The following is a 14830-nucleotide window of genomic DNA, read 5'->3' as shown; positions in this document are numbered from 1 at the left end:
AATCTGAGAGATGGAAAGGACCTCAGCAATGGCCAACCCATACAGGAAAAGGCTATTCACTGTAGTATAGAACTGGTGGCCACCCAGCCTCCGACGGAAACCTTGAAGGAAGATGAAACCCTTACATCTCCAAGCATCCGTTCCATGTTTGGATAACTCTAATCGTTAAGAAGTTTTTTGGTTTTGTTTTCTGTTTATTTGTTTTTATGACAGCAAGCCTAAGTCAACATCTTGACAACTTGTACTCATTGCTCCTGATTGTAGTTTCTGGGGCCAAACAAAACAAATCTAATCCTTCCTCTGTATGACAGCGTTTCAAATACAGCTACAATGATGCACTTTGCCCCACCCCCCAACCCTGCCCCAATTCCAGTCTTTACCATATGTTCAGTTCCTTCAACTGAGCCTCGTTTGACAAGAACTTGATGCACTTTACCATCCTGGTTGCCCTCCTACAGACATTCTCCTTTTTATCAATATCCTCCTTAAAAGGAGTCTAGAAATAAAAGCAATACTGTCAGTCCACTAAAAGGAATTATGAAGTTCCTACTATGTGTCAGATACTGTGCCATGTGCTAGAGATACAAAGAAAGGGAAAAGATGGTCCCTGGTCTCAAGGAATTCACAATCTAACAGATGGGATGGCATGCAAATGACTACATATGATCACGATATGTACAGGCTAACTTGGCAAAAAGAAAAAGTAGTCATTAGCTTTAGAGAGGATCAGGAAACTCCAGATGACTTCTGACAAGGGCAGAGTATGGTGGGATTAACACTTTGCTCTTCCTGGAAGCTCTGCCCCTCTTAATGAAGCCCAACATCACACTTGCTTTTCTTCACTGCTGCATCACAGTAGTAACTCTTACTAAGCTTGCAGTCCACTAAGGCCCCAAATCTTTTTCAGAACAACTGCTATGCAATCATACCTCCACATATAGTGACTAGAAGAGCCTCTGTAGGAGAAATGCACTGAAGAAACATATGAGAAAGTTGCATTTAAGAGCTTTACTCAGTACATGCTTCTAAGTAACTGAGGCTACATAAGTTACTGGGGAGGGAGTGTTCACTGGGCAGGTGTTATTTCTGTAGATTCATTTATATTCATTGCCTAGAAAATATACATTTTCTTATATGAGATTTGTGACTCGTGTTTGTTGAGAAAATTGGTGAAAATACCCTGGTCGATATCAGATAGTGAAGTTTCCAGGCGGTCTGATTTGGGGCACTGAGCCTGGAACCTTGGTGTCATGTGATAGCTGTTAACATGAGAAATTAAGCTACTGATACAAGTGTGCCCTGTTTTTCCAATGAGATTATAAATTCTTCCAGGTGGGGTAAAGGCTGTGTCTTTCATGTCTTTAATAGTCACTGACCTACTGTCTCACCACACCCAAAACCAAGAAAGGAGGGAGGAGAATATGGTCCAGGGGGCTCACGCTCCAAGGGTTACCCTAAAGGACCTCTGAGGCTCCTTCCATTTCTAGAACTCTACAAATTCTTAATGGCAACTCCTGTTAGAAGAGATTCAAAGCACCTTTAACTCCCCTTCTTTATTATATGGATAATTCTGACAGCACAAAGAGCGGCTAGACATCCTCCTCACCCCAACGGGTCTGCCACTGATTTCAATCTCTATAAAATAGCCATAAGTCCTCATAGAAGCTCTCTTACCTGGCTACAAGAATGAGTAGGCCTGGAGCTGGGCCCAAGCTGCAGTCAGAAGTAAGAAAGAAGAAGGGATAGTCATGACTTCATGGCTTTTAATCAATTTAATTTAGAGATAATGTCTCCATGAAACCTGTTTACAAATGTTCCATATTAGAAACCAAAGACAAAGAGTTCTCAGAAAATAAGCCTCCTGCTTTGCTCTTTAAAATGCCAAACCAATTTTATCCCACTCTTCTTTTTTCCTTTTTTACCTTTAGTCCCAACCTCTCTCTGCTTTATTATTAGCTTCTCTCTTCCTTTTCCCTCTTCCTCCCTTGCTCTCCCTTCCTTCTATCTCTCTGTGTCTGTCTACATCTCTTTTCCCTCCTCCTACCTGCCTCTTACTCTCTTTACCCTCCTGTCTCTCTCTCTCTCCCCTCATTCTCTGTCTCTCATTATTTCTCTCCCTCTCCCTCTCTCTCTCTCTCTCTCTCTCTCTCTCTCTCCTCTCTCTCTCTCTCTCTCTCTCTCTCTCTCTCATTTTCTCTCCCTTTTTAATGGTTTCACTACCCACACAGTCAGCCTTGACATTTTCAGCTGAAGTTAATAACCAAGGTGTCATAGCATTAAGCAGCAAGTAGCTAAGGGGGAAAAAAAACTTCCTTACAAAACAACAGCAACAGCAAAAAAAAATTTCAATGTGGGAGAAAGAAATAACGTGAAGAGAAAACTAGCAAGAAGATTCCCCATGGTTCTCTGCACCTGAGCATTACAGTAACTAGTATCCTGATTCTATGACATATGGTTGAGTCACAAAAACCCTGACCTGAGGCTGGTTGGCCATGTCTGGAACCAGGGGAGTTTTCTGCCCTCCCTCTCTTTTGGGAGTCTCGCCAAGTCCTATCAGTTCTACCTCTCCATCATGGATCCACCACCTCCTTTCACCTCAGACAGCCACTGCCACCTGCCTGAAAATAGGAAAGGTCTGAGAATTCCATCTACACTGAAGTCTAAATAATTGGTGAGGGGTTTTGCCCTTTGAAATGAAACACTTTCTTTAGCCAAAGGATCCCTTATGATGGCATTTTCAGCATTAGGGAAAAAAAAGCTTAACGTGCTCTCCAAGCCCTCCCAACCAGGGAGACAGCCAAAGCCTGGATGATTCCAGATCAGCACACAACAGTATCTTTAAGATTAGTCCTGCCTGCCTGAACAACACTCAGTACCAGGGGGAAGATGAAAGGCTGTTTCAGCAATTGCATCATTCATTCTCCACATCTTTTTTTTTTCTATTCTCCCTGTTCATTTAAAGAAGAGGGGGAAGGCTGCCAGCTTATGACCTGCAGTAGGTTGATAGGCAAGGTTATCAGCAACGTTCAAGAAGCCAACTAGAAAGAAATAGTTACTGTGATAGATTAAGCAGGGGTTAAAAAAATCTCTCACCCTGCCCAACCACATTATTAAGTATTTGCTTCCAAATAAATCCCAACAGTTTAAAAAATCTTTCCTATTTCATCAGTTGATAGTTCCATAAATAAAACATTAGATTTCTTTTTTTAGTGAGTCTTGGCAATCTCTTTCATTTTCCTCTAATAGAGATAGCTGTCCATAAAGCAGAGATGTGGGGTGGCACAGGGGAAACAATGTTGGACAAATCACAATCTCCCTGAGCCTCAGTTTGGGGGGATTGTTTGTAAATAGCATTTTCTTTTTTCCAAGTATATTTAAAGATAGTTTTCAACATTCATTTTTGTAAGTTTTTGAGTTCCACATTTTTCTCCCTCTCCCCTCCCCAAAACAGCAAGCAAACTAATGTAAGTTTTACATGTGCCGTCATAGAAACGTATTTCCACCTTAGTCACGTTGCAAAACAAGAAACAGAACAAGAGGAAAAAGCCACAAAAGCCCCCAAAACCAAAAATCATGTTCTTCAGTCTGAATCCAGACTTCATACTTCTTTCTCTGGATATGGATAGCATTTTCTGTCATGAATCTTTTGAAATTGTCTTAGATCATTGAATTGCTAAGAAGACAAAAGTCAATCATAGTTGACCATGGCACAGTGTTACTGTGTACAGTGTTCTCCTGTTCCTTCTCAATTCACTCAGCATCAGTTCATACAAATCTTTCCAGGTTTTTCTGAAATCCACCTGCTCATCATTTCATATAGCACAATAGTATTCCATTGCATTTCTATATCACAACTTCTTCAGCCATTCCCTAATTGATGGGCATCCCCTCCATTTCCAATTCTTTGCTACCACAAAAAAGAGTTGCTATAAATGTTTTTGTACATGTAGGTCATTTTCCATTTCTCATAATCCCTTTGGGATACAGACCTAGTAGTGGTATTGTTGGATCAAGAGTATGCACAGTTTGATTACCCTTTGTGCATAGTTCCAAATTGCTCTCCAGAATGATTGGATCAGTTCACAACACCATTAACAATGCATTAGTGTCCCAACTTTCCCATGTCTTGTCCAACATTTATCATTTTCCTTTTATGTCATATTAGCCACTCTGATAGGTGTGATGTGGTACCTCAGAGTTGTTTTAATTTGTATTTCTCTAATCAATAGTGATTTAGAGCATTTTTCATGTGACTATAGATAGCTTTAATTTTTTCATCTGAAAACTGCTTATTCATATCCTTTGACCATCTATCAATTGGAAAATGTCTTGTATTCTTATAAATTTGACTCAGTTCGCTATGTTTTTGAGAAATGAGGCCTTTTTCAGAAACATTAGCTATAAAACTTGGTTCCCATCTTTCTGCTTTCCTTTTAATCTTGCTTGCTTTGGTTTTCTTTGTACAAAACATAATCAAAATTATCTATTTTGCATTTCATAATGTTCTCTCTCCCTTTTTTGGTTATAAATTCTTCCCTTCTTCATAGATCTGACAGGTAAACTATTCCTTGCTCTCCTGATTTCCTTATGGTCTCATCTTTATGTCTAAATCATGTACCCATTTTTTACCTTATCTTGGTATATGGTGTGAGATGTTGATCTATGTCTAGTTTCTGCCATACTATTTTCCAGTTTTCCCAGGAGTTTTTGTCAAATAGTGAGTTCTTACCCCAGAAGCTGGAGTCTTTGGGTTCGTCAAACAGTAGATTACTATAGTCATTTTCTACTATGTCTTATGTACCTAATCCATTCTACTGATCCAACATTATTTCTTAGCCAGTAGCAAATAGCTTTGATGATTACTGCCTTATAATATAGTTTTAGATCTGGTATAGCTAGGCCACCTTCCTTCACATTTTTTCATTGATTTCCTCCATATTCTTGGCCTTCTGTTCTTCCAGATGAATTTTTGTTATTTTTTCTTGCTCTATAAAATAATTTTTGGTAGTTTGTTATGGCATTGAATAAGTAAATTAATTTAGGTAAAATCATCATTTTTATTATATTAGCTTGGCCTACGTATGAGCAATCAATATTTTTCCACTTGTTTTGATCTGACTTTATCATGTGAAAAGTGTTCTGTAATTATGTTCATATAGTTCCTGCGTTTGTCTTGGCAGGTGGACTATCATGTATTTTATATTGTCTACAATTATTTTAAAGGGAATTTCTCTTTCTACCTCTTGCTGCTCAGCTTTTTTTGATAATATATAGAAATGCTGATAATTTATATGGGTTTGTTTTATATCCTGTTGACTTTGATAAAGTTAATTATTTCAAGAAGTTTTTCAGTTGCTTCTCTAGGTTTCTCTAAGTACACCATCATATAATCCGCAAAGGAATGACAGTTTTGTCTCCTCATTGCCCATTCTAATTCCTTCAATTTCTTTTTCTTCTCTTATTGCTAAAGCTAATATTTCTAGTACAATATTGAATAACAGTGGTGAAAATGGGCATCTTTGTTTCACCCCTGATCTTATTAGGAAGGTTTCTACCTTATCCCCGTTACAGACAATGCTTGCTGATGGTTTTAGACAGATATTACTTATCATTTAAGGAAAGAAAGCTCCATTTATTCCTGTGCCTTCTAATGTTTTTAATAAGAATTGGGTGCCGTATTTTGTCAAAAGCTTTTTCTGCATCCATTGAGATAACCATACAATTTCTGTTGGTTTTGTTACTGATACGGTCAATTATGCCAATATTTTTCCTAATATTGAACTAGCTCTGCATTCCTGGTATAATACACCTGGTCATAGTATATTATCTGGGTAATAAATTGTTGTAGTCTCTTTGCTAATATTTTATTTAAAATTTCACATCAATATTCACTAAGGAAATTGGTCTATAATTTTCTTTCTCTGTTTTGACTCTTCCTGGTTTAGGTATCAGCACCATATCTGTGTCATAAAAGGAATTTGGTAAAACTTCTTCACTTATTTTTCCAAGTAGTTTATATAGTATTTGGATTAATTGTTCTTTGAATGTTTGGTAGAATTCACTTGTGAATCCATCTGGCTCTGGAGATATTTTCTTAGGGAGTTCATTGATGGCTTTTTCAATTTTTTTTTTCTAAAGTGGGTTTAAGTATTTTATTTCATCTTCTGTTAATCTGGGTAATTTAATATTTTTGTAAATATTCATCCATTTCACTTAGATTGTCAGATTTATTGGCATAAAGTTGTGCAAAATAGCTCTTAGTTATTGCTTTAATTTCTTCTTCATTGGTAGTGAATTTACCCTTTTTCATTTTTGATACTGGTAATTTGGTTTTCTTCTTCCTTATTTTTAATCAAGTTAACCAAAGGTTTATCAATTTTTTTTTCATAAAACCTGCTCTTAGTTTTATGTATTAGTTCAATAGTTTCCTTACTTTCAATTTTATTAATCTCACCTTTAAGTTTCAGAATTTCCAATTCGATATTTAATTGGGGATTTTTAATCTGTTCTTTTTCTAGCTTTTTTAATTGTGTTCCCAATTCACTGATCTGCTTTTTCTCCATTTTATTTATGTAAGCATTTAGAAGTATAAAATTTCCCCTAAGTACTGCTTTGGCTGCATACCATAAATTCTGGTATGTTGTCTTATTATTGTCATTCTCTTTGATGAAATTATTGGTTGTTTCTATGATTTGTTGTTTGACCCACTCATTCTTTAAGATTATATTAGGATATTTAGGATTTAATTTTTAACCTATCTTTCCATGGCACTTTATTACATGTAATTCTTATTACATCAAAATGCAGTGAAAATATTACATTTAATATTTCTGCCTTTCTACATTTGAATGTGAGGTTTTTATGCCCTAATACATGACCAGTTTTTGTGTATGTACCATGTACTGTTGAGAAAAAGGTATATTTCTTTCTATACATATTCAATTTTATCCAGAGATCTATTATATCTAACTTTTCTAAAATTCTATTCACTTCCTTAACTTCTTTCCTGTTTATTTTGTGGTAAGATTTATCTAGTTCTGAGAGGAGGTTGAGGACCCCACTAATATAATTTTGGTATGTAATTCTTCTAGTGAATCACTTAACTTCTCCTCTAATAATCTGGCTCCTATACCACTTGGCACATATATGTTTAGCACTGATATTACTTCATTATCTATGGTACCTTTTAGCAAGATGTAGTTTCCTTCCTTATGTCTTAATGAGAACTATTTTTGCTTTTGCTTTGTCTAAGATTAGGATTGCTACCACTGCTTTTTTTATTTCAGCTGAAACATAATAGACTCTAGTCCATCCTTTTACCTTTACACTGTGTGTGTCTTTCTACCTCAATTGTGTTTCTTGTGAACATATGTAGGAGTCTGTCTTTTAATCCATTCTGCTGTCTGCTTCCATTTTATGGGAAAGTTTATCCCATTCATATTCACAGTTAGTAATCATAACTAACTGTGTATTTCCCTGCAGCCCATTTTCCCTTGATTATACTCTCTCTCTCTCTCTCTCTCTCTCTCTCTCTCTCTCTCTCTCTCTCTCTCTCTCTCTCTCTCTCTCTCTCTCTCTCTCTCTCTCTCTCTCTCTCTCTCCCCTTTGATCATGTTCCTCCTCACAGTGTTTTGCTTCTCACCACCACCTCAACCCACCCTCCCTTCTATCAGTCCACCTCATTTTTTCTTTTCCCCTTCCCTTCCTACTTCTCTATAGGCTAAGATAGATTTCTTTACCCAACTGAGTGTGAATGTTCTTCCCTCTTTAAGCCAAATCCAATGAGAATAAGGTTTAAACAATATTCACCCACTCCCTTCTTTCCCTCTACTGTAATAGGTCTTTTGTACCTCTTCATGTGATATAATTTACCCCATTCTGCCTCCTCCTTTTGTCTTCTGCCAGTAAAATCTTTTTTTTTCACCCCTTAATTGTTTTTTTTTTTATGGTCACATCAAAGTCAACTTATACCCACACCCTCTGTCTAGGTATACTTCTTCTAATAGCCCTAATAGAGATTCAGTTCTTAAGAGTTAAAAGTATCATCTTCCATGTAGGGATGTAAACAGTTTAACTTTATTGAATATGATGTTTTTTATTCCCTTTCCTGTTTACCTTTTTATGCTTCTATTGACTCTTTTACCCTCTGGTTCTAGGATATCAGAGCAGTCTTCCTTGTTAATTTCTTGAAAGATGCTATCCAGGCTCTTTTTTTTATCATGGCTTTAGGTAATCCAATAATTCTTATTTTATCTCTCCTGAATCTATTTTCTAGGTCAGTTTTTTCCAATGAGATATTTTAGATTTTCTTCTATTTTTTCATTCTTTTGATTTTGTTTGACTAATTCTTGAGGTCTCACAGTCATTGGTTTCCACTTGCCAAATCCCAATTTTTAAGGAATTATTTTCTTCAGTTAGTTTTTGTAACCCGTTTTCCATTTGGACAATTCTATTTTTTTTTTAAGGAGTTATTTTTTTCAGTCAATTTTTTACTTCCTTTTCCAAGCTGGAGTCTTTTTTCATGATTTTCTTGCACAACTCTCATTTATTTTCCAATTTTTTTTTTACCTTTCTTACTTGATTTTTAAAATCCTTTTTGAACTTTTCCAACAGGACTTCTGGGCCTGAGACCAATTCATATTCCCTTTTGAGGATTTGCATGTAGGCATTTTGACATTGTTGTACCCTTCTCAGTTTGTGTTTTGGTTGTCCCTGTCCCCATAGTAGCTTTCTAAGGTCAGAGCTCTTTTTCATTTTTGCCCATTTTTAAAAGTTGAGCTCTGCAGCTCTACAGCAGACACTGTCTCAAGCTTCTTGCATTGAGGGCCAGGGGTCCTGTCACTGGCTTTCTATGCCAGGGCCTCCAGGGCTGGTGACTTGCCTACTGAACTGGACAGGCCTGGCCTAGTTGTGCCTCTTATGCCTTGGGTTCTGGGGTTGGCAGTTTGCCTGCTGCACTGGAGCTGGAGGCCTCACAGCTGGCCTGCTGTGCCATTGACCTGTTGAGCCCAGACCTCAGAGCCTTGGTTGCTGATCTGTGCTGTGGCTAAGAGCCTCCTGCTGGCTTGCCTGGACCCCACCTACACAGGGCTGTGTTTCCCTTTTACTCACGTGAGACAGACCTTACCTGAAGTCCTTCTAAGTTATCTTGGGCTGAAAAATTGTTTCACTCTGTTTTTTGTGGATTCTGTCACTCCAGAATTCTTTTAGAAGCTTATTTCTGAGGGAAAGTGGGAAGAGCTCAGACAACTTCCTGGCTTCTCTCTGCCATCTTCTGGGATTCTGTTTTGTTATTATAAAATATGAATAAAACCTTAGAGTACCTACTTCAGAGGGCTGATATATAGTTCAAGGGAGATAGCAGTTATTAAGAACTATAATAACTAGCATTAACACTGATTTAAGGTTTTCATAGCACTTTACAAATTCTCACTTTATCCTCAAATCAGCAACGAGAGGTAGGTACCATTATTATCCCATTTTACAGATTAAAAACTGAAGCAGATAGAGGTTAAGTTACCTGCCCAAAGTAATACAACTAATAAGCATCTAAGGGAGGACCTGAACTCTTGTCTTCCTGATTCCATTCACTGGGTCAACTAGCTTCCTGCAAACCTTTCAGTTATTTGCACAATTATTTTCTTGCTGATAATAAGATGATAGGAACTGAAACCAATAAGGACCTTGGAAATCATATTGCCCAGTGGTTCCCAAACTTTTAAAATATAAGCAATTTCCTTTAATACCACATGGTATTAAAGCTATAGCTGAAATGTCTTTTAATATATGTATTACTACATATTACATATTATAAACAATATTATATATGATATTAATCTATTTTAAAATACAAAAATGGGCAAATATATAGGTCTAGACCTATGATTTCATCTATTTATAGAATTCCAAGTGTAGAAAATATTCCATAAGTACACATCAGTAAAACCTTTTTAATTTATAGTCTTCGAGACCAGTCTGGAGCACACAAAAAACAGGTGACTTCCTCAGTATTTCATGCCTAATATGGGTCAGAAACAAGACTTAAACTTAGGTCTTCTTGACTCCAAGGCTGACCCTCTATCTCCTGCCAGACCACTTCACTATAAATTCAACGATGCTTTCAAGAGAATTTATATATTTTTTTCATCACATAGAATCTGCATGTACATTTGAAATATAGAAATCCTAATATGTATGAGACATTTTCCAGTCTATAGAATATTTACTTATTTGTGAATTCACATATGAATTTTAAACAAAGGTTGGGACCCATTGGTTTAGTGCAAATGTAGGAGAGGAAACAGAGGCCCATAGAAGAGAATGAGTTCCCTAAGGTCATGAGGTGAGTAAAAGAACTGGGACTCAGCTTGGGTTTCAGATTTTAGATTCTTTGATTCCAAATTCAATATGTTCTAATACATTTTAGATGTTTATGTCTGTTGAATGAATGAATCAGTATAAGAATAAATAAAGAAATTTGACCTTTCTTGATTGTTTCTAAAAACTAAAAACAAAAAAAAAATGGTACTTTTTACCAAGGGTAGAAATCATCAGAGAAGGAACATGACACACTGGATGAGAGCTAGCCTCCGAGCCAGGAAGACCTAGGTTTGAGTCTCTTCTCCAATAATTCCTGGTTTGGCAACTTTAAACAAGTCACTTAGACCTTCAATATCCCTCCCCTCTCCACCCTGGCTAATTGTCGGAGTTTATCATTTGCCAGGAAAGTGGTGATCTGAACTGGTTGAGAGAGTTTTTAAGTGGGAGCACCCTATGTCAATGAAGGTAACAGGTCTTGTCCAAAGGAAAAAAAAAAAGCAACATGGCAAACAATCTAATTTTCTTCCTCTTCTTTTTCAATGAATGATACGGGATGGTAAAATTTAGTGCTACGAACCTTAGGACTGTTTATTCCGATCCTCTCATTTTAAAAATGATCAAACTGGAGCGCGCGCTCAATCTCCTCCGAGACTGAGAGATTTTAGCGACACAGCTGAGAGACCGCTAGGCAGCCCCTCCATCCTGCCGGACTCTGGACTCTGCTGCAGGCTCGTGCCTCCCGCCGTCTCCTCCTGTTTTCCTCTATGGTCCCGGCCACATGGTATGATCATTAGGTGTTCAGTTTCCCAACAACTTTCTATGGAAAATCAAGGGAAGTGGGCCATGGTTGACGTGAGCAACTTTGAAGAGTGGGACCCCTTTAGAGAAGCTTGATCAAGGTGCCATCATCATGAGACCCTCCAAATCAGGACTCTGGCAGAGTTCCTCTATCTCGTCTTGCTCAATCAGTGGAGGCTATCTTTCCATTTCTCCTTTGCCTTCTGGGAGGTAGCAGAAAGCCAGCATCATCATGGTTGGATTTAAGCCTACAGACTTGACCCCAACAGCCACCATAAAGTTCTTTGGGGCTGGCACCGCTGCCTGCATCGCTGACCTCATCACCTTCCCCCTGGACACAGCCAAAGTCTGACTGCAGATTCAGGGAGAGAGCCAGGGAGCCATCAGAGCTTCCTCTGCCACTGCCCCGTATCAGGGTGTTATGGACACCATTCTGACCATGGTGAAGACTGAGGGCCCTGGCAGCCTCTACAACGGGCTAGTGTCTGGGCTGCAGCACCAGATGAGTTTTGCCTCTGTCTGAATTGGCCTCTATGACTCTATCAAGCAGTTCTACACCAAGCATGCAGGCAGATCAGAGCATGCAGTCATTGGGAACCACCTCCTGGCAGGCTGCACCACGGGGGCACTGGCAGTGGGAGCAGCCCAACCCACAGATGTGGTGAAGGTACCAGGCTCATGCAGGTGGCAGCCGAAGATACCAGGGCACAATGGATGCCTATAGGACTATAGCCCGAGAGGAGGGGCTTTGAAGCCTATGGAAAGGAACTTCACTCAATGTTGCCCGCAATGCTATTGTCAACTGTGCTGAGCTGGTTACCTATGATATCATCAAAGATGCCCTCCTGAAGGCTCACCTCATAACTGATGACCTTCCATGCCACTTGACATCACCCTTTGGGGCTGGCTTCTGCACCACCATCATTGCTTCCTCTGTGGACATAGTCAAGACAAGATACATGAACTCTGCTACAGGCTAATATGCTAGTGCTGGCCATTGTGCCCTCATTGTGCTTTGGAAGGAGGGACCCCAAGCCTTCTACAAATGGTTCATGCCTTCCTTCCTCCTCTTAGGCTCCTGGAATGTAATGATGTTTGTCATCTACGAGCAATTGAAACGGATCCTGATGGCCACTCACAGGTCCCAGGAAGCTCCTTTCTGAGCCCTCTCCAGCTAGCTTTCTGCCTGATGCCTGTCCCCTTTGAGTTTGACCCCATCCTGCCTCTCCTCCCCTGCCTTAGCATTGAAGGATCTCCCCCTACTCTCCTGCTTAAGCCCCATTTAAACCTTCTCCAGCCCACTTCTCCTGCCATTGCATACTCACTTCATTCTTATGCTCCTTACATCTAATAAAGCCAAACCAGAAAACAAAATGATCAAACTGATGTAGAGCCTATATCATATTGCATGCTGTCCTGGGGTGGGAAGGGTAGAAAATTTAAAACTTCAAAGCCTATGGAAGTGAATGTTGAAAACTAAAAATGAATTAATTTTAAAAATGATTGAACTGAGGATTCAGAGTGTAGAAGAGACTTGCCCAGCACCCTGAAGGAAGATAGCAGAACTGGTGTTCAAACCCACTTCTCCTGCTTTCAAACCCAACATCTTTTCCACTCCACCACATTGCATCTGATTGTCCAACACTGTGAGCTGCCTTAAGATGAACTGTCATGGTTTTAGCTGGGTGCATCTTGCAGAGTTCTGCCTGTAAATGTGTACATATTATAGGGATTGATTTTTTGGCCATCAGCTCTGCAGGAAAAGGAGGAAGAGCTGGGAGTGGGGGCACAGAATGGGCCAGCTATTTATTTATTTATTTAAATGATAATTGCTGGCATTCAATTTACTGTGCCATCTGGCTTGGGATAAATTTGAATACGTATAATGGAAAGCTGCAGGGAATTTTAAAGAGGCAAGAAAGAGATAATTTCTTCTGAAAGTGTCCCCACTGCTGGAAATGATGCACCCCTACCCCCAATCATTTTGCAACCACCTGGACAAAGGTGAATGGCTATGCCCTTAAAGGAGGTTTTTCTTGTAGGGCTGGGAGAATATGGAGCCACTAAGGGGATTTTGTCCATAATTCATAAGCCTCATTGAATTTAGAGGTTAAAGAGAGTAGAATTTCACAGAATTTAGAGGTTATCTAATCCAACCCTCTCATTTCATAGAGAAGAAAACTGAGTTCCAGAGAAGTTAAGCGACTTATCCAAGATCTTACCACTATCAAGGGACAGGGTCAAGAATTTGAATTCAGATCTTCAAACAGTGAATCCAGTGAGTTCTCTTTCTGCTACAAGGTCAATTTAATAGCTACTTTTCATAAGCCTCTTCTCTACAAACATACATAGTTGGTATGCTTGAATAATGCTATTTTGTCCTATTGACATTCCCCTCATTCTTCTCCGGTCTTGAACTCACTAGAAAATATCGGGGCTCATTCACCAACAGCTAGCTCTAGTCTCTCAGGCTACACAGCAGTGCCCAAATCAGAAAGCATATATTTTATCCTAGCAGGCCTATTTCTCATTCCTTTGTTTCTTCTTATCCATAATAGATCCTTCCTACATCATCTTGTGTTTGTCGTTCATTATTCAAAATAAGGTTAATAGCAAGATGGAATATATTTGGGGGAAGGGGAGGCATAAAGCCAGAGTCAGCCTGTTCTGTTTTGGCTTTCATATATGTTTCCAATTTGATCAAGTTTGATGTGTTAGAGAAGAAGTCACAGATGTCTCAAGAAAGTCTTATAGAATTACTTAATGCCCAAAGGCTAATGCCCTCCCTTAGCCCCCAGCTGATTGAGCAGAACTAAGTACAGCCATTGCTCGCAGGATAATCAAAGGGAGGGAAAATACAGGTGTGGCTAACTTTCCAGAGGCCAGAGTCCTAAGGAATACACAGAAGAAATGCCAGTGTCAGACAATGTTCACAGGAATTACAAATAATGGAGCATGTATTTACCACATGTCGGAGCCCTATCTATGTCTGAGTCACTTTCTGCCAAAGGTTCCACATTTAACGTCAGTCTAGTAATTGCCAGCAATAGAATCCAGTCTTCTACCTCCAAAAATTTCCCCACTACAAATCAACCCATTCTCCCCATAATGATAGCATAATGATGTTCATTTACAAGTAGACTCAGCACTCTTTTTGGACATAAAACTGATCCAATTTGCTACATTCAGCTTTTCTTCTACCCCTGGCCATGGTGCTGAACCAACTTAAGTAGGTGGATCAGGTATTCACCAAATAGTGTGATTTCAAGGGTATTGGTAAGGTACTCCTATGCCAAATGATCTCCATGTGCCTGAAATTCCACCATTAATAACTAATTTATTAGCCCAATTTGTGACTCTATTAAAAATGAAAAATCTCCTAAAGAGACTGTGATGAAGTGAAAAGAAGACTTGACTTAGAATTTTAAGACCTAGGTTCAAGTTCTAATTCTTCTATTTAACAGCTATATGGCATTTGACAAGTCAGTTCCCTCTTGTGTATGTCATCTTCCTCATGAATAAAATAAAAAGGTTGGACTAAATGAAAGCTAAGGTCCCTTCTAGTTATGAAATTCTATGTGATTATGTGAGGAAGCATTGTCACTAATGTCTTAATAACAAAGTGAATGACTATCTAAATACATTTCCTCTATAAAAGAGGAACCAGAACATTTAAAGAGCATTGAGGATCTCTGGAAGAGACAAAAGGACA

The 14830-nt window shown here is 38.8% G+C and overlaps 1 pseudogene; it reads left to right on the top strand.

The window, feature by feature from the left end:
- The first annotated feature begins 11092 nt into the window (after positions 1–11092).
- On the top strand, positions 11093–12281 carry LOC110196091 (dicarboxylate carrier SLC25A8 pseudogene; annotated as a pseudogene).
- The last annotated feature ends 2549 nt before the right edge of the window (positions 12282–14830 follow it).

This window comes from Phascolarctos cinereus, unplaced genomic scaffold, assembly GCF_003287225.1.
Source record: "Phascolarctos cinereus isolate Bilbo 61053 unplaced genomic scaffold, phaCin_HiC Scaffold_2;HRSCAF=192, whole genome shotgun sequence".
NCBI lineage: Eukaryota > Metazoa > Chordata > Mammalia > Diprotodontia > Phascolarctidae > Phascolarctos > Phascolarctos cinereus.
This window is presented reverse-complemented; position numbering and strand designations above follow the sequence as displayed.